At 38.1% G+C, this 20,811-nt stretch overlaps 1 protein-coding gene across 1 annotated transcript in view; it reads left to right on the plus strand.

Moving 5' to 3' along the window:
* FMNL2 (formin like 2) overlaps positions 1-20,811 on the plus strand; it is a 1,741,163-nt gene that overhangs the window by 543,668 nt on the left and 1,176,684 nt on the right. The window lies entirely within an intron of this gene.

Below are 20,811 nucleotides of genomic sequence, written 5' to 3' on the forward strand. Positions count from 1 at the left end.
CTCTAGTTGGCCAACCGGATGATTTATTAATGTCTTCTTGGGCTGATATTCAGCAAAAAAACCTCTTTACATGATTTTTATAAACGTAGAATAGATTTATATATACCGGAAGTTACTCAAATTTGTGAAAGGACAAAATCTTTTGAAGGTTCTGCCGTATATAAAGTGTTTTGATAAACTCAAGGAAGAATTGCTCCTTTTTGAACAAAGTTTAAAAGAAAGTCGGTAAGTTTAACAGACTCAAGGGACTACCAATTGGGTAAGCCCTTTGAATGTAAAAAAAGTGGTAAAAATGTCAGATTTGCTCAGAAAGAGTCTATGCCCACTGGGCAAAAAAGAAGCAATTCTATTTTGAAAAAGTCAATGAGTGATACTTCTGGTGAGGATTCTTCCTCTTATACCGATACAGACGTTGATAGACAACAGATGTCACCAGCTACTAAGAAGTCTTGTACTGTGGTACAAGACAGTTTGTCACATAATCTTGATTCAGTCCCTTTATCTTTAACAAAGGGGGGGGGGGGAACATAAGTCCAAAAATAGGCATTGATGGTTCTTTGGAAGCAATGCTGAACTTCCTAAAACCAAGATAACCTCCCCCAGCAATGTTATCAATATTTCTTCAGTGGTTCTGTTCGAATCTGACTATACATTACTAAATAAAGGTCTAAATTTTGTTTAAGGGTTTTTTGTTTCTGATGATGTCTTTGTTGAAGACTTGTATGCATTTTGCAGGTTGCTCAACCTTAAACTATACTTTCAGGGTACTGAATGTGTTAATGAAAATAGTGGATAGTGGCTTCAAGTTTAATAAATCAACATTTGTTCCACCTATGAATAAAAATGTGGAGGCATTTCAAAAATGTGTGCTTAAGGAGTTACATTTTGGTCTAAATAGTCAACAATATGTTTCTCCTTTAAATTTGTCCATAGAGGAAATGAATGCCTTGGCACAACTAAAAAATAATAAAAATATTGTTATTGTTCGAGCTGACAAAGGTGGAGCAATGGTTGTAATGGATAAATCTTTATATGTTGCAGAAGCACACAATCAGTTACAAGATGCTAGATTTTATACTTGTATGCCCCATGATCCCACATTTGATTTCAAAAAATAAATTGATGCATTTTTGGAGTCTGCTGTTAGTGAAGTTATTATAGACAAACGTACTATGTTTCATCTGAAAGTTAAGGATCCATCTTCTCAGTATTTCTATCTCCTTCCAAAAATTCACAAGGACATGACCCCCCACCCCCCAGTAGACCTATAGTCTCTGGTAAAGGCTCCCTCACTAAACCTTTGTCTGCTTACCTTACCATGTATTTAAAGCCATTGTTATCTGGAGTTAGAGCCAGGATACAGGATGCAACTGAATTTTTAAATATAATTTCTGAAGCCCAATTAAAGCCCAGTTGGCTACTGTGTACATTGGACGTCATGTCACTTTATACCAGTATTCCTCACTGGGTGGGTTTGTGTGCCTTAGAATACTGGCTGGATAGAATGTCCCTGTATAGTCCTGGCTTTAACACATTTCTTTTATGTTTGGCTGTGCATGTGTTATCTAAAAATGTATTTTTCTTCCATACTAAATGCTTTTTGCAGTTGAGAGGTACAGCCATGGGTACATCTTTTGCCTCTTTATAGGCTATCTTGAGCAGATAATAATATATGATGTAAATCATAATATTTTTTCCTGGAGAAATTGACATCTGGTGTAGGTTTTTGGATAACTGCTGGATGGTGTAGAAGTCGGACGTTGTATGTTTACAGAAATTTGTCCAATATTTGAATGAAAATAAATGGGGTATTAGATTTACAATTAATTATGATGTTTCTTCCATCTCTTTTTTGGAAGTTACTGTATCCAAGCAATCTGATGGTACTTTGTCTAGTACACTGTATAGAAAACCCCATCATTCAAATACGCTATTACACACCTCCAGCTGTCATCCGAAACATATTGCGGCCAATATTCCCAAGTCACAGTTTATGAGAATACATAGATCAGCTCAAATACTGAAGATTATATACACTTTGATAAAGATTTAATAAACCGTTTTGGTGAATGTGGTTATTCATTGGCTAAGGTAAGGCAGACCAGTAGGGAAGTACAATCACTTTCAAGAAGTGAGCTTCTTAAATACGCAAATCATTGTTTTCATTCAGATAATAAAATTAGATTCACTACCACCTATGGCAGAAACATTCATAGATTTTTAGATTTGGTACAATAGCACTGGGACATTCTTTTGAGAGATGATAGATTATGTGAACTATTAGGTCATAGATGCTCATTTTCTTTTTGTAGGGCTATTTCAGTCATTATAAACATTTTTGCCTTTAACACACTCTGTACAAATGACTATAGATGGTACACAGTTGGTGGGGTGCCACCCTTGTGGCCATTGTTCTTTCTGTAAATTTATTTGTCAAACGAAGGAGTTTTCAAGTAAAAACACTTCTAAGGTTTTTTCCATAAAAGTGTTTGGTAACTGTAATAGTGATTGGGCTATTTATCTGGTTATTTGTTCATGCGCAGCCTTTTATGTTGGCCAAACCTCCAGACCCCTAAAATTGAGTTTTTCAGAACATCTTAGCAGTATTAGAAATAAATATTTAGCTAATTCTTTATATAAGCATACCATTATTCATAAGACAGCTACCTTTAAATGCATTGTCATTGATAGAATTTTGGGACATATATCCATGAAAACTGGTTGGCATAAATTGTTAAATAAAAAAGAAAACTCTTGGATTGTGAAGCTGGGAGGATTGTTTTCACCTGGTCTCAATGAACATTTGTAATAATTGTTTAATTGGGTTTAATTATTTTGTTATATTTTTGATATATAATGTGGTGCATTTACTGATTGTGTTTTACATTGGAAAAAGCCATTGGGCTGAAACCGGTCTGTTTCTTGTGTTTTTACACATTAAAAGATATATGCTCCAGTAGAGTGCTGGCTATTTGTTCTTTTACATTTTGCTTTTTGAGCCTGAGCACCTGCCGTCCTTGCAGAGATCTTGGTGTGGGAGTGCACTCCTAAGTGTGTCATCCTTTGGGTGAGATTTTAAATCCAGACACCATCTGCTTGAGTTGGTGGTAGTTGAGGTGGATGTGAAAGATCCCATGTTACCTATCAAAAGGAGTAGGGGAAGTTTCCTGATGCCCTGGCCAAATTTCCCCTAGTAGTATGAATACCACCTCAGACCTCCCCTGAAAAGAGGCTACTAGCTTAGTGGGACTAACCCAGTCAACAAATGGTAAATGAATGAATAAAGGTGCAGACAGGGGCAATACTGTGCTTTCTACATCTGGAATGCATAGAAAAGAGCAGGAACACAACATGTCAGACCAGACTGTGTATATTTAAGTAGTGCAGCTGGTAGCTGGTGTTCTAGGCACAGCACGGAGATGTATAATTCTAAAAACATACTGTGTATATTTAAGTAGTGCAGCTGGTAGCTGGTGTTCTAGGCACAGCACAGAGATGTATAATTCTAAAAACATACTGTGTATATTTAAGTAGTGCAGCTGGTAGCTGGTGTTCTAGGGACAGCACGGAGATGTATAATTCTAAAAACATACTGTGTATATTTAAGTAGTGCAGCTGGTAGCTGGTGTTCTAGGAACAGCACGGAGATGTATAATTCTAAAAACATACTGTGTATATTTAAGAAGTGCAGCTGGTAGCTGGTGTTCTAGGCACAGCACGGAGATGTATAATTCTGAAAACATACTGTGTATATTTAAGTAGTGCAGCTGGTAGCTGGTGTTCTAGGAACAGCATAGAGATGTATAATTCTAAAAACATACTGTGTATATTTAAGGTAGTGCAGCTGGTAGCTGGTGTTCTAGGCACAGCACGGAGATGTATAATTCTAAAAACATACTGTGTATATTTAAGTAGTGCAGCTGGTAGCTGGTGTTCTAGGCACAGCACGGAGATGTATAATTCTAAAAACATACTGTGTATATTTAAGTAGTGCAGCTGGTAGCTGGTGTTGTAGGAACAGCACGGAGATGTATAATTCTAAAAACATACTGTGTATATTTAAGCAGTGAAGCTGGTAGCTGGTGTTCTAGGCACAGCGCGGAGATGTATAATTCTAAAAACATACTGTGTATATTAAGTAGTGCAGCTGGTAGCTGGTGTTCTAGGCACAGCACAGAGATGTATAATTCTAAAAACATACTGTGTATATTTAAGTAGTGCAGCTGGTAGCTGGTGTTCTAGGCACAGCACGGAGATGTATAATTCTAAAAACATACTGTGTATATTTAAGTAGTGCAGCTGGTAGCTGGTGTTCTAGGCACAGCACGGAGATGTATAATTCCAAAAACATACTGTGTATATTTAAGTAGTGCAGCTGGTAGCTGGTGTTCTAGGCACAGCACAGAGATGTATAATTCTAAAAACATACTGTGTATATTTAAGTAGTGCAGCTGGTAGCTGGTGTTCTAGGCACAGCACGGAGATGTATAATTCTAAAAACATACTGTGTATATTTAAGTAGTGCAGCTGGTAGCTGGTGTTCTAGGCACAGCACGGAGATGTATAATTCTAAAAACATACTGTGTATATTTAAGAAGTGCAGCTGGTAGCTGGTGTTCTAGGCACAGCACAGAGATGTATAATTCTAAAAACATACTGTGTATATTTAAGTAGTGCAGCTGGTAGCTGGTGTTCTAGGCACAGCATGGAGATGTATAATTCTAAAAACATACTGTGTATATTTAAGTAGTGCAGCTGGTAGCTGGTGTTCTAGGCACAGCACGGAGATGTATAATTCTAAAAACATACTGTGTATATTTAAGTAGTGCAGCTGGTAGCTGGTGTTCTAGGCACAGCACAGAGATGTATAATTCTAAAAACATACTGTGTATATTTAAGTAGTGCAGCTGGTAGCTGGTGTTGTAGGAACAGCACGGAGATGTATAATTCTAAAAACATACTGTGTATATTTAAGCAGTGAAGCTGGTAGCTGGTGTTCTAGGCACAGCGCGGAGATGTATAATTCTAAAAACATACTGTGTATATTAAGTAGTGCAGCTGGTAGCTGGTGTTTTAGGAACAGCACGGAGATGTATAATTCTAAAAACATACTGTGTATATTTAAGTAGTGCAGCTGGTAGCTGGTGTTCTAGGCACAGCACGGAGATGTATAATTCTAAAAACATACTGTGTATATTTAAGTAGTGCAGCTGGTAGCTGGTGTTCTAGGCACAGCACAGAGATGTATAATTCTAAAAACATACTGTGTATATTTAAGTAGTGCAGCTGATAGCTGGTGTTCTAGGCACAGCACGGAGATGTATAATTCTAAAAACATACTGTGCATATTTAAGTAGTGCAGCTGGTAGTTGGTGTTCTAGGAACAGCACGGAGATGTATAATTCTAAAAACATACAGCATGGGCAACTGGGTGTCCAGTACTGAAATAGTATGTTTATTTTCAGAGGGATAAGCTGTTCTATGGAAATCATGCGGAATGAAGTAGAATGTACAGCCGGTGATGTAACTGCATACTTGGCACTATGGGGAGGTTGTACACTGTGTGCTGTATTTGTCTACAACACATTTGGCATTTAGAAGATGTGCCGGGCCTGTGTTGTCGATGTATGTGTGTGTGTGTGTGTGTGTGTGTGTGTGTGTGTGTTTGCATTTTGGATGCAGCACTTTTGGTTTCTGTAGGCACTTCATAGAAGCAGAGTGACCTCCTTCTGGTGATTGCATTGCTGTAACTGCTTTGTAGCATTCATTTGATGACAGCCTTGGTGCCCAGTGTTGCAGTCTATGGATTGACATTCATACTTTTATTTATTGCTAGGTAGTTAATTTGCACGTGTGCTGTGCACATGGTACAAGCTTGGCATGCACTGTTTTTGTCTCTGAGCTGCACGCTGGAATTTTGCATGCAACGTCCAGGAAGTAACTCTTTCCAGTACACACTGTATCTGTGACTACTGTCCAATAATTTCTTAAAATAATGTACTTGCACTACTTAGATTTATTTGTTAATAGAATCAGATATTTTAGGCTATCCAGAATGTTTTGCTGTACTGTTGTGCAAATCAAAGCAAATTTGTTGGCCCAGTACGAAATTATCTTAACTTTGTGTTTAATGGTCCTTACCTAGATAGTGAATAATAAAATAAATACAAAATAGGAAGTACAAAAAGTGGTCAAGTTGGGAGTTCGCATAATGGTTAAGGTGTTTACCTCACACTCCTAAAGTACAGGGTTTGATTCTCACCCTTAAGAGAAATTGACTAAGCTTTAGGCCACAAGGACAGCTAGCCTAGTACTTATCTATGAAGCTATGAGTCCGTTTTATTTATTGCAAGAATTAGGTAGCTCTATACACATTGTATTCATATGATGAATATATCAGAGTAATACAGGCAAATATTTCTGTCTAAAAACACATCATTACTTAGGAACATTGACTTCTTTATTTTTCTGGATGGAGCAAAGGAAAAAGAATGTTTAAAAGCATCATAATTAAGTGCTGTACATCAGGAATTAAGTTAACGAAGAAGAAAATGTTCTTACTTGTACAAAAGAATTTTTGGCTTAACAAAAATATTCTGTTTTGCTTTTTAAATGCATGCCTCATTTGTATTATAGTGCTGAGCAAGAAAGCAGGCTGCACACATAGGAAGTAATCCTTTCAGTAAGTGTTAAGCACTGGAAGTCCTTTAAAGCTGTGACATTCTTTTCCTTGGCACATATGACAGTAGTGCATAAATGGCTAGCGCTGGTTTTAGCATTTCAAAGTAAGATAAAAGTGTCTCATTGTTGTGCCAAACTGCAGGCTTCTCAACCTGTTTTCATCGCAGTTTAAGTAGTGAAACTGCTGCAGAACATGATGTAGGTCAATGAATTCAATTTGCAGCGAGTTTGTCGCAAGTTAAAGTGTTGTGTGCCTCACTGACAGCCATTCCAAGGAATGTCGATCCCTTTATCCAAAGCTTTAGTGACTTCAAAGATAATTATATTATGTAGCAGGTGCAAGGGTGAAACCCCTTTTATGGATGGTGGGAGCTTGGAGAACGTTGCCCCTCCCCCATAGGCACAGAAGGTGTTTTTTGTATTTCATTTTGATGAAGACACCCTTCCTTTTGCACTGCTTTTCTCTTGGGCAGTTGAAAAGCATGACATCCAATACTCTGCTTCATAACCCAGATGAGACTTTGCATCAAACAAAAGCTTTCTCTACTCACTGGCAGTCACTGCACATGAATATTGCCTGTAAACTGGTATGCATATCTGAATGGCAAATGTTTATATTTTCTTAAAGTATATATCACACTCTGCAACTAAAGCCACAGTTTGCATTTATACCCGGTGGGCTGCATAAACACATCCATTAAACGCTATGTGGAAAATACCTAAGGTAACATCACCAAGGACATTTTTTTTTATATTAAAAACAAGGCCCAAATAAATTAGAATTGTCTAGGACAAACAGCATCATGGCAGTTAACTCAGTGTGTGCCAGGATGCACTGTTAAAGTGTGGCAATACACTTAAAGATGAAAAAGGTTGTCTCAGAATCCCATTTCAGAATTGTTAAATGCTGCACTCTACCTGTTGTTTTCTCAAGTAACTTATCAGAAAGAGCCCAGTTCATTAACTTCAATTCCAAAAACCTAAATATTTTTGCTTATGTTTGTTATATGGCTCTTAATGTTTCCAGTTTCATAAACTTGTGTACTGCTCGGTTTATGTTCAGAATTATGTTGTCTGTTGCATATAGATGTGGTAGCTGAAATGAGGTTCAGCAAATTCCTGAGATCCTAAGCAGTGTTATTGCATTTTCTAGTTGCTGTGGTCTGGGATGCTTGCACCTTTCACCAACACACAACATGGTATTAGACATTCATCAAAAGTAAGGTGCCCAGGTGCATTCACCTTAGTTCTTTTTTACCACTCACATCATTCAGTTCTTGGTCCTAATGCACATTATAGTACAATCAGCCAGGACATACACTGGAGCTATATTTACTGTCTGGGAGGGACCACCATATTCAGTAGCTTTATTGGTTAAAACCTTAACAAGCATGCTGTAGGAAGTTGAGAGATTCATAGTTTTGTGCCACATGATGTACCAGAAACAGATTAACATTGGAGCTTTGTTGGTGCTTTTGAATATATGGGCTCCACTTCAAACAACATATTTTGAAACTAAATTTAAAACAAGGCACACTTAATTTGTTTCATGGTATTACTAGAACAAATTCATCTGAGAATCCTCAGACAGAAATTGTTATAATGGACTAGAAGGAAGATCACCTGGCTGTATCCTTACCTACTGCTCTGCAACTTTACAAAATGGTTCTGCTAGCATATTCAATGGTGTTTGAAGTGCCAGGGCTTTAGTGTTTTTGTCCAACAAAAGAAAAGGGAGAAGCTTAAGGATGCCTTTAATACAAGCATGATAGCTGTGATAGAGGAAAACCAGAGGAGAGATCTGTTGAAGGATCTTTCAGTGACCTCAGGCAGGAGACAGAAAAAGGTAAAAGATGAGAGATCAGGTGTGCAGGACCTGACAGAACCTTCTTTGGTGAAGCCTGCAATTTTGGTGCCATCCACCCCTTGGCCAGCTGGTGTTTTTGTCTTGGCTAATGGGGCTCTCCCAGTTGTCTGCTGATGACCAAGGGGTTAATTGAAGAGGCATCATTATGAGGAGTGAATCCTAGTGTTCAACCACTACGTTTCCTCTTAGTAGAGTACATGACTGACCAGTCTTCTGATGTGACGTGAACCCTTATGTCCCTAAGTGAATGCTTTATGGTTACATTCAGGCCTGGAGATCCTTCTTTAGTCTCAACCTCACAAGTCTTTGCCTTGCTAGATGGAGTTGAGGAGGTTCCCTTCAGCTTTCCTATTTTGGTGGGCTTCTGCTCACTCCCACCAGTTTGAAACTGCACTGACTGTTCAATGCATGTGAAATACAGCCAACCAAGTGTGAACTTGCAGCTTGGGAATACATTTTTTTTTTACCTTGCAGGGCTGCACACAGGCTACTTGTGTACCAGGACAGTGTTTAGTGAGTATTTTACCCTACATCAGCTGTCTTTTGGTCACTTCCATACATGCACCCATTCTTTTTTTTGAGTGTAATATATGCAAGACCAATTTAGTACAACATTAAAGAAGTATTTTTTCGCCCTCCCCCCCCCCCCAAAGTTCTGTTAGTTAGACAGGGGAATCAGAAGAGGAAAATTTATTCTCTCAGAGATATAGATGATAAAAGTTCACCCCTAATGGTCTGCCACTGGATGAACTATCCCTTGAATTTGGAGATATACTGAGCTTGTTGAGGTCCTCTTTGGAATGGCCTGTAGTCCCTCTTCCTTCTCTGAAGACAAGGCTCTGCTGTATTGTAGAAAGAAGACTGTGGAGACCTTAGGCCATCCCTCCACTCTAGTCTGCTCCACAGAATGACAGTAGTGTGACATGGATGGAGCTAAATTCTGGCCTTCATCAGAAGATGAGCGACATTTATAAACCCCTGAATGTAAGAATTTTTATGCTCTGCAAACATCCATTGGCAGATGGCTATGTGTCCTCTTTGGTTAATCTGTGTCTCAGAGACCACAGCAAATGGCAATGTTGCCAACAGATAAAGAATCCAAAGTGCAGGATAGGCAAGAGGATTGTTCTCTCTGCCACATTAGGCCTTTTGGCCCTTAATTATATGTTTCAGCTGTAATATCTCCAGTCCTCTGTTTTTCACCAGGCACTGGAGAGGCTGGCAGTGCTTTTTGATTATGGGATCTGTGATTCTTTGGAGAAGACTCTTATGGTATCCTTGAGGGCACATAGTTATAGTCCACTATACGTTTATCTATGCTGATGCTGTAGCTATGGCCACAACATCTGGTATGTGTCTGCTCTGAAGAACATGACTGAGGCTCTCACCTTAGAACCTTTATCAGACTGTTCTGGATAAGGCAAGAGAAAGATGTCCCTTTTAAACAGGCTTCTGAAAATATTGAAGATTTACAGATGAGGAAACTTACAATGACTTCTGTTTAAGGTTCTTATGATGCCCTCTGAGGTTCCTCTTCTTCCTCTAGACCAGGCTAAGAGGAAGATTATCTCATTTATTGATCTCAATTAAGTGTTGAGCAGCCTTGCTCCCTCTTGAGCCTACTGCTAAGTCTCACAGGATGGAGGCATCACACTTGTTCTCCTGCTGTTCTGAGTACATGTCAGGGCTGCCTGTATGAGGCCATTTACTCAGTTTGCTGTAATTTGGTAAATCATCACCAAAGACGAGTTGTGTCTGGGTTTGGTCTCATGAGGTCATGTATCTTCCCTGACAGAATCTTAAGAGGACTATAGAGCTTGTTCTTTGTTTGGAAACAAGAAGGGAGTCCTATCCACATGGCTTTCTTATTCCAAGGAAGAAGTATCTATCTAATTCTAGATTTAAGTGTTTTAAAAGGAACATCCACTATGCTAACATCCAAATAGTGGCTGTTTAGGGTGGCATGTCTGTAGCCAAAGAGGTCTGTATGGCATAAAAAAATGACAGATGCCTGTCATCCAGGCAGTACTTTCTAGTAATACAGTAATGAATTATTTCTCTTTGCTGTGAGTCAGTAGCCTTTCAGTACAAGTTGCTGCTTTTTGGTCCTTCATCTTTCTCCAGAGTTTTTAACCAAAGTTTTATTCATGGTGACAGAGAGTTTGCAACAAAGGGTTTTTTGCTATTCTCATAACTAAATGACTGATTTTAAGTGACCAATTCAATGTCATTTCTGACAGGGGCCTTCACTTCACTCTTGCCATTGTTGCCGAAACTGGCCTCAATACAAAGGAGTTTCTTCACTGGGGTAAAGTTGAATATTCTTCACTATTGTTCATTTCTATATGCAGGGAAGGCCTGGAAGATCCTGTACTTGCAATCATAGGTGGGTCGAAATTGACACCCTTCTAAAATGCTTGGGCATGATAGCAGTCATTGTCTTCACGATTCCCCTGGCTTGTCTCGTAATAATGTTGCTACATGAGAGAGATGAGGAATCAGTGGTTGTAGAATCAAACCTATACATTTTCTTCTGATATCTGACACCTGTCAAAGGTCCTTACATTTGAGGACTGTCTCCATTGGTCTCAACAGGGAGCTATCTTGTCTGTCACCAAACCCATCATGGGTTGTGATATTTGATGCCTCAATGGTAGGTTGGCAACCCTTCTTGGGTTCTTCTGTGGTACAGGAAAAGTGCAGCCTGTGGAGGGTTCACCATCTTAAGCTGAAAGTAGTACGTCTTGAACTCAAGGTTCAGAAAGGAAGTCAAAACCTGGGCCCATGCCATTAAGTTCAAACAATCAGGCCACTCTGTGCTTCTTAAATAAACAAGTCAGGGAACACTGATAACCTCTGTGCAAGGAGCTGATGTAGGACTGGCTGTGGACCATCAGCCATGGTACTAGTTTTATGGTAGTTCACTTCCAAGTGTGGGGATGAATGAGTTTGGTAGCAGATTTACCAAATCACAGTTCAACTCCTTTCTTGTAAAAAGGCATTTTTTTTTCAAAAATGAGTGATATGTCCATAAAGAGGCCCAAATGCTTACACATATGTACATTTGAACTAGCTGTGTTAAGTGCATTTTAACTTGCACATGTTGAGTTTAAGGGCTGAGCTAGATAACAAGGTATTAGTTCCAAGGACATATGACAATAATTTACTTTTAGTTAACCAGCTGTGAGAAGAGATGAGATCAGGAAGAATTAGAAGAGTGTGTGACACAGAGCTGAATGCCCATTGATGGAGAGTGCATTTTTCTGGATATTCATAACCATAGTATTTTGATGTGAGAGATGTTGACACTAATATTGCTGATACTGAAGCAGAAAAGGAGAGGGCAAGGGTAGGTCTTTGGGGTGCAACATCATGAATGGATAGTAGAGACTGTGGAGCATCATAGAACCTAGAACATTGACTGTGGTTTCCTAGGTTGCACTTGAACAAAGAGGCTAGGCTCTGTGATTCCAAGTTAATGTAGCTTTGGGCCAGTGGCAGTCATTTTTACCTAGGCTTAAGGTTTTGACAAGTTTATAAATTCAGGTACCTATGAGAAGAACCTGGACCATAGGGATTTTAATGTATTTTTTGAAGAGGGCAAGGATATTAATGCTGCTGTGACCATTTTTAAAGGGTCTACATTAGATAATCAAACTTTCAAAAGTTCAACTGTCATATGGTCAACACCATATGATCGAACTTTTAAACGTTCGAACATCAAATAAAAAAAAACTACACAAATAACCTACCTGAACGTTTTAAGCAGGGGAAAAGCCCAGCTGCACCCCCACACCCCCTGCCCTTTAAATATACCAACTCCGAGATCACACTACAGTGCAGAAAAGGGAAGTCTTCCCATTCCGTGCTGTACGGAGATCTCCATTAAAACGTTCGTGCTTTCAAAAATTCGATCATATAGTGTTGACCATATGACACTCAAACTTTTGAAAGTTCAGTTATCTAATATAGACCCTTTTTTGAATGCCATGTCTTTAGGACTTTAGGACTAATTATGTCTGTACTATGAGACAGAAGCTTGTTGTGAAAAATGTATCCTTTTCAAGTAATTTTCCAAAAAGTGGTAAAATAGTATTTATTCTGTACCTACTCAGAATTCTGTGAACTGTGTATTTTATAAGTGGAGCTGACATGAGCCATTTTCCTTTTTTCAGAGACTTCTAGTGGATAGTAAAAGGATGATGAGACTGATCAGGGTTTACAATGTAGAAGGCAGATATAGATCAGTTTGTCTAAGTAAAATCGGTTCTATATTGAATCAGTGAATGCTTAAAAAAGCGAACGCTGATTCATTGACCCTATGTAAGCGAAAGCTTACAATCCCAAACACCCGGAACAGCGATTTTATATACTGTTTTAAGATTTTTTTTTTTGGGGGGGAACAGGGAAAAAAATCGCTGTTCTGAGTGTTAGTGTGTGTGTGTGTGTGTGTGTGTGTGTGTGTGTGTGTGTAGGAGGCTGATCTCTAGATCCTGGGAGAAAAGCCATGTAAAACTGGTGAAGGGATGGCATGAACTAGAAGGCTGAATGTGTGTATAAATGGTAACTTAGAGAATTCTTCCTTTTTTCACTTTTTGCTCTCTGTGGTGGTTAAATCTTCTACTGACAATGCTTCTCAATCTCTAGGCCTGTTTTGTCCCTCTAACCTCTTAGATCTAGGTCCACCATCCCTCCTAAACAAATAGAGTGAAGTAATTTCTATAACAATGACAGAGAGAAGATTAGAACATTCTGCATCATCATCATCATCATCAGTGTTGTTTACATGGCTGTTTTCTGGTAATCCCTAATGTTTCCCTGTATATGTCAGTTGTTAGTTAAAGGGTTACTGTGCTCTCCCTACCTCCAAAGTGACTTAAGCTCAGAACCAATGCCCTCCTACACACATTCCTGGTCTCCACCAAGAATCTTAACTAGCAATGTACTCCTGAGACACAATTTCACCCCCTCCCCCTCTCTGGGAGGGGCAAGCCAACTCAGCTTCATCATTTCCCAGTCATCCTTGCTGAGCTTGTCCAATATCCAGGTTGATGATTGATCCTGAGCTGCCTAGTTCATAATTAGGGGCGGGGCTTTATCCTCCTACACCATACAGTTAGTCATGATAACCAGTGATTGCAAAGCATGTCAATAAGCAGCTGTACCACACAGGAACTTAATATGTCACTAGATTTTTTTCAGCTTTAGAGAGGGCTGGTGAATAACAATTTACAGGTGATGCTTTTGTTTATTTTGCCTTTTTCATTAATTTCATGCTGTACAACTTTCTAGGAGATCAGGTGGTTAAAGTGGCTACAGTACTTGTCCTCGGATCTGAGGAGTAGAAAGAGAATAGAAATGTAACCATCTGAAGTTTCTACTTTGAATCATCCTGGTAAAGAGTGCTAAATGGCTGTTTTGAATGTGAAAGGGGTAAGCTGGAATGGGACAAGGTAAAGGCATACACACAGGCAGAAGGAATAACTTTCTAGTGGTATTAGAGGAGTGTGTGCAGTATTATTTTTTTACACGTGGGGGCTAGGACTAGTATTTCCAAAGTAGGAGATTTCAGTATAAGTAGCTGTGATGGGAATGCAGTGAAGCAAAGGGTACAGGTGATGGTAAGGGAATGGACTTAGTGAGAAGTGAGGTGGCGAATTTAGTTGTGGACATTGTGACACCAGTGCACTGGCCCAGTGATCAAGGAGCCTCAATCCTCACCACTAGCACCAGTGAGGAGCGTCCACATTGGGAGGATAACAAGTACACACACACACACACACACACACACACACACACACACACACACAGACACACACAGACAGTAAAGTAAAATTTCCCTTAAGAGCACACAGAGATCACAGTCAGTCTGGGGCTGGTTTCTCCCTTTCTCTCCAGATACCCAATAAGACTCCCCACTGGCACGGCTATAGGGTTCAGATCTTAGCCGAGTGGTCAAGCCAAAACCTCCAGCACCCTCTCTGTCCAACCAGTGCTTTGTGTCCCTGCCCAAGTAGCTGACACACACACTTTGAGAGTTGAGTTATGTACAAACACACAAACACTCCTGGGGAAGGCTGGCACAGGTTCTCCAGCTATGCCCCCTTCTGACCAGACTATACGGTAGTACCGACTGCCACCAACCACTACTATCAGCTACTATAAAGACCCTTACCAAAGGGTGTCCAATTCTACTGTGCAGTGTTATTATCCAATTGGTAAGTGTGACTGGGACTTGAAGGCTATTTAGGAGTGGCTTATACAGTATCACCAAATACACATGCAAGTACTCTTAAGAGCTTAAATTATCTCTACACAAAACAGCCACATTTAAAAGGTTTAAAATATTTAATAGTAAATAATAAAAACACAAGACAGTACTTGTTAATTTAACATAATGACATTAGAGAGTTCAGAAATCACAGAAAATACTTTAAAACAATATTGTAGGCTAGTTTCACATAAATACAGAAAACAGCTAGACTAATCTTACTAGTTCTATCTAGCTCTAAGAAAAATCACTGTTCTAAATATCTTACTTACAGAGCAAAGCAAAGTGCTGGTAAGCTGATGTCTTCAGGTTCAGACACAAATACAAAATGCCCTCTCTTTCTCTCTGAGATAGTCTTAAACTGATAATACACATTACTGCTGAGTCATTTCAGATTACATCATTCTTCTCACCTCTACTTAAGTTCCCAGGCTCACAGAACTTAAAATTTAACATTTCTTTGTGATCTTGCAGCTACCAGGAAGCCACATCAATAAAAGACACTTTACATGTGAAACCTAGTAATTATCTCTGTCTTAGGACAATAGAAGAATTTCCAGCTGCAGGCATCTTGTCTCCGAGCTTGAGATCCCACACAGTTGTAAAATTCTTTACTTATCAGCTTTCTTCCAGCAGGGTGCACTGTGGTTACATTTTTGAAGTTCAGTACATAACACAGTTTTATACATTTATCAAACAAGCATGTGGATCATATTAATATTTACAATGACATAGAATTATTTACAAAATTATATCTAGCTGGGCTGGCAGCCACTCAGTTTACCACAGACAATAAGGAACTGTTTAGAATGGGGGTTAGTGAGGTGTGGAGGCAGTGTGGCACTGATAGTGAGATGTGGCAGCAGTGTGGCACTCATCACTGTGATCTGGGTGATGTTTAGTGTTATTTTGAGAACATAGTAGAGATGTTGTAGATGATTAGTACACTAAGATGAGGTAGGTATATGTCTTGAAGTGGGCTGTAGTTTTTGAGCAGAAGTCTGCATCAGCCCAGCAGAACATTATTCAAAACACACTGGGAATAGGAAGGATGCTTTGGCTGGGTGGTGAGGTGTTTAGTTTCTTAATGTTATTTGTGTAGGAGTGATAGGACATAGTGGGTGTTAACACAGTGATGTCAAAGAGGTAGGAAATGAAGGAAGGGTATACTTATTGATATAGTTTAGAATTATACAAGTAAAACCAGCCTTGGTATAGATGAGAATGCTAAAGTAATTCTACTTGCGTTTATTTGCCAAAGAGTATCAGACAGAACAAGAAATATAGGCACAAGCTAGTGAATAATGTGTAATACCCTCTGACATTTTAACAGAGATGATTAATGCTTTGAGTTGCTAAAAGGCTTTATCCTGTAGTCTATGGTTTGGTTCCCTCAGTATCCAGTTGTCCTCTGTATGTCTTTGGTAAATGTGTTTTAAGGGATTGAAACAAGCTTCAAACACTGAATACTTGCTACAAAAACACTGTGTCCCTTTAAGCAGTTTGTTAATGTATTTGAGAAAAGGGGTTGTATTTACCTTCACTGCTATGCACATAGCAAAATACCTTTATTGGTTAAAACCTTAACAAATTTGCTGTGGGAAGCAGAGGGATTCATAGATTTGTGCCACATAATGTACCAGAAGCAATTACACACCGGAGCTTTATTGGATTTTTCACTTTGCTTTTGAATACATGCAGTCTACTTCAAACTACATATTTTGAAATTAAATTTACAACTGGTCACACTCCATTTTTCTTCTGTTTGTTTCATGGTATCACAAGCACAGCTTTATATGAGAATCCTTACCTTTACACACAAGTTTATTTTTTTCCAGTGGACTAGAAGGAAGGTCGCCTGGCTGTATCCCTGCCTTCTGATCTGCCCCCTTACAAAGTGGTTTTGCATTATGCATGCTAACAGCTGCTAGCATCTGTTAGAACAGGGTTAAGTCAAGAAACCTGACAGGAGTACCAGATGTAATTTATGGCATAATTATGCTTTTCAGCTTTTAGTGGACTAATGGACATACTTAGATCATTTGTATTACAAATCTGTTAACCTTAGAATTGTATTTTTGCAGATATTAAAAATAAGAAAGTAACTAGATTTCAATGTGGACCATAAGAATATATATTTTTTTAAATTTAGCTACTCTAAGCAAAGCAACTTACTGAACAGGAGAGAGTTTTTCTTTATAAATCTTCTTGGTGTGTGAAATGTGCTGAAAGTTTAAGAAAGTTTATTCACTTAAAGTAATTTTTGCTTTGTCCCCATAAGACTTTGTTGCAAAATATTACTTCTGTAACATTAAGGAGATCAAATCTCTTTCTCATATTTTGACACCCCCCAGTTGTATATATTCCAGCTAACCATCTGCAAACATTCCTAACTCAGGTGTTCTGGTGCAAAATATTACTTCTGCAACATTAAAGAGATCAAATCTCTTTCTCATTTTTTGACACACCCCCAACTGTACATATTCCAGCCAGCTATCTGCAAACACTCCTAACTTAGGTGTTCCCAGTATTTGAAAAAACTGGCTATCAGTAAAAAAAATAAAAGGCACCCAAGAATAGATAAATAATGAACAATTAGCGCTTTCGTTTAGTATAGTCACCAAACTTCTTCAGATAAGCCTCCATATAAATTACTACTTAATATATACCAGAAATTATGGCATCACAGATACAGCAACCAATAAAAATTACTAGCCAACAGTTTAAAAGAATATAACATTTACTTCACTATATATATGAATATCTAGTCAGATAAATAAATAAATGCTATCTGTCATATGCCTTCATTATTTCTAATAATAATTTCCATGGTCTCCCTCAGGGATCCTTTTAGTATGCTGTTGTGGCCTATTATTAGGTGTATTATTCACTTGCCCCAATGGAGGCAAGGGATAAGCTTTGCCTTGTGCATAAGCTGCTTTATCTAACGATCATACTAACGATATGGGTGAAGATTCTGATGGTGAAGTGGTCCCTTTAGACCAACCAGAGGTGCGGAGGTTGGAGAGATTGCGGAACTGAAGATAGCAGAACCAGGGTCCATATCCACAAATTAGCCACTGGAATCGGAACCAACAGATGAACAACAGATATTAGAGGTGACTGTTAATACTGGCTGTAGTATTATAGAAAATACTATGCATGATTTTAAAATATACAACTACAGCCCAGTACCTATGAATGAAAAATGTGCAACTTTGTTTAGTAAGGGATATACCTTTGTTCCCAGTAAGCCAGTTGGTTTAGTTAAGCCAATTTTAGACCTTAAAATGTATGTTAGAAATTTAAACTTGAAAGTCTTGTTTTTTAATGAAAAATTAGCCTGTGATAATAATGAGACAACAGATGTGAATTTAAGAATTCCCAGTGCTTTTAATCCAGAATTACATCCTTTATTAAAGATGTTTGAAACTGTTTGTGAACTAGACTTCAAATATTATTTTTCACAGTTTAATGGTGGAGAAAATGTGTCTGATGAAGATAAAGATTTATTTGAACATCTTAAATCATTTAGTGACCTTAGATTTATGTGTCCTGATAAAGGTGGTGGTATGGTGATCATGCAATATGATGATTATGTTCAAAGAATGTTCCAAATGTTATACAGTGGTACTTATGATGAAATATCTATTAATGAAGTGAATCTTGGATATAAAAGAATTGATTGGGAATTGTCAGACATGTTAAGTCAAGATCAGATTACTATACATGAATACAACTATATGGTCAATGAATGGCTGAGGGTACCAGTGATTTTTGGAGTACCCAAAATACATAAGAACTTAATCAATCCCCCTCTAAGACCTATTGTTGACTTAGGAAAATCTAAAACTAGTTATACAGCAAAATTCTTGGACAGACAACTAAAACCTGAAATGAGTAAAATTCCTAACCTCTGTCATGATTCCTGGCATTTTTTGACTAAATGTAATGAGTTGTATCCATTTTCTGATGGTATTTTCATTACTGTTGATGTGCAGGATTTATTTAGTTGTATTCCTCACGAAGAAGGTAAAGAGTGGTTTGGTACATACCTCCATGAAGTAATGGGCCTTTACCAAGACAATATCAATGTATTTTGTCAGTTATTAGACTTGGTGTTTGACTTCAATTATATATGTTTTGAAGGACACTCTTTTAGACAGATGGAAGGTGTAGCTATGGGGTCAGCTTGCGGCCCCCTATTTGCCAATATTGTTATGGCATGGTGGGAGAGGGAATACTTATACCCGAGTCCATACTATACATACATCAGTATGTATGTAAGACACCTGGATGATTTGTTTATTGCATGGAATGGGCCAATGGCAAAAATAGATGAATTTATCCAATATATTAAACAGACAACAAGATTTTTGAAGTTTACCCATGTTGTAAGTGTAGACAAGGTGGTCTAGTTGGATGTGTTGGTTTCAAAAAATGGAGAAGGTTTAAAATCTAACATCTTCAGAAAACTAACATTTTCGAACACTTATTTGTATTATTCTAGTAACCATCCTGCTCATGTCAAACGTGGAGTAGTCAAGGACCAGATGGTCCGAGCTGCCCGTATGGTTTCAGACTATGATGATTTCCTTGCTGAGTGTGCCTTTATATCTAATATGTTCTACAACAGAGGATACCCAAGAAGAATAGTTAACCAGATTCGTAATGAGGTTATAAACAAGCCTAAACAAGCTGTGTATATTCCATTGTTGAATCAATCTAGGCAGAAGGCAACATCAGATAATAATATGCAAGATACCAATAATAGTATTACTAATAGTAATCTAGTTTGTTCACAAGATAGAAAAAGAGAGATATTTTGCCCTTTTGTTACCACCTTTCAGGATAATGGAAAAATCATGATGGATATTTTATCAAAGAATTGGAACATTATCACCATGGAAGAAGGTTTTATCTATCAAGGTAGGGATTAGCCCTAACATTGTATATAGGAGAGGTCCAAATTTCAAAAATATTTTGGAGAGACAGTTGGTAAAAATAAAGGTAGAATGTTTCCCTGTGGTAAGTGCAGTCAGTGTGGATATGTATTTTGTGGGTCTAGCCTAAATATAGGTAACAAACATATTTCAATTCAGGGCAGATATAGTTGTTATACACAAGGGGTAGTGTATATCACCTACTGTACAAAATGTCCATCATTTTATGTTGGAAAGACAGAGCGCAAGCTATCCCAAAGAATTTACAAGCATATGTATGACATCTCCCACAATAAGGATACAAATGCATTATTTAAGCACACCTGCACACATCCCACACATAACAACTTTAAATTTTCTGTTGTCCATCAGGTTGAAAAGGATCCCCGAGGGAGACCATGGAAATTATTATTAGAAAATAAAGAGACCTGGTGACAAATTTATTTGAACGCTAGTGCCCCCCCCCCAGGATTAAATCAAAAGATTTCCATTAATAATTTATTAAAAATGAAGGCATAGGACAGATAGCATTTATTTATTTATCTGTCTAGATATTCATATATATAGTGAAGTAAATGTTATATTCTTTTAAAAGTTTTAAACTGTTGGTTAGTAATTTTTATTGGTTGCTGTATCTGTGATGTCATAATTTCTGGTATATATTAAGTAGTAAAACAGCCTGGCACCTCAGGACCCAGAAAAACAGTAACCAGCTGTACTTGAAACACACTTCGTGCTGAAATCCAAAACGATGCAACTAATATAACAAAACTTTTATTAGGGCCAACATAAACCAAGCGCTTTTGCTCGGATAATACCGAGCTTTATCAAGGTAAAACAATTCAGTGCTTCACTCATAGACTTTAAATATGCATTTCCAATGTCACATGACTTCATTAATTCAACCCCCAGCCTTTTAAAAAGGAACAATTAAGTTCACGTGCCAATATTAAAAGTTTTTACACGTGAACAAAATACAATATGTAAACAGTTCTTGTATGAACAAAATCCTGTTAAAAATCTATACATTAAATCAATACCTAACGTAA

The sequence above is a fragment of the Protopterus annectens genome, chromosome 6.part0, assembly GCF_019279795.1.
Source record: "Protopterus annectens isolate FY-2018-M chromosome 6.part0, PAN1.0, whole genome shotgun sequence".
Taxonomy (NCBI): Eukaryota; Metazoa; Chordata; order Ceratodontiformes; family Protopteridae; genus Protopterus; species Protopterus annectens.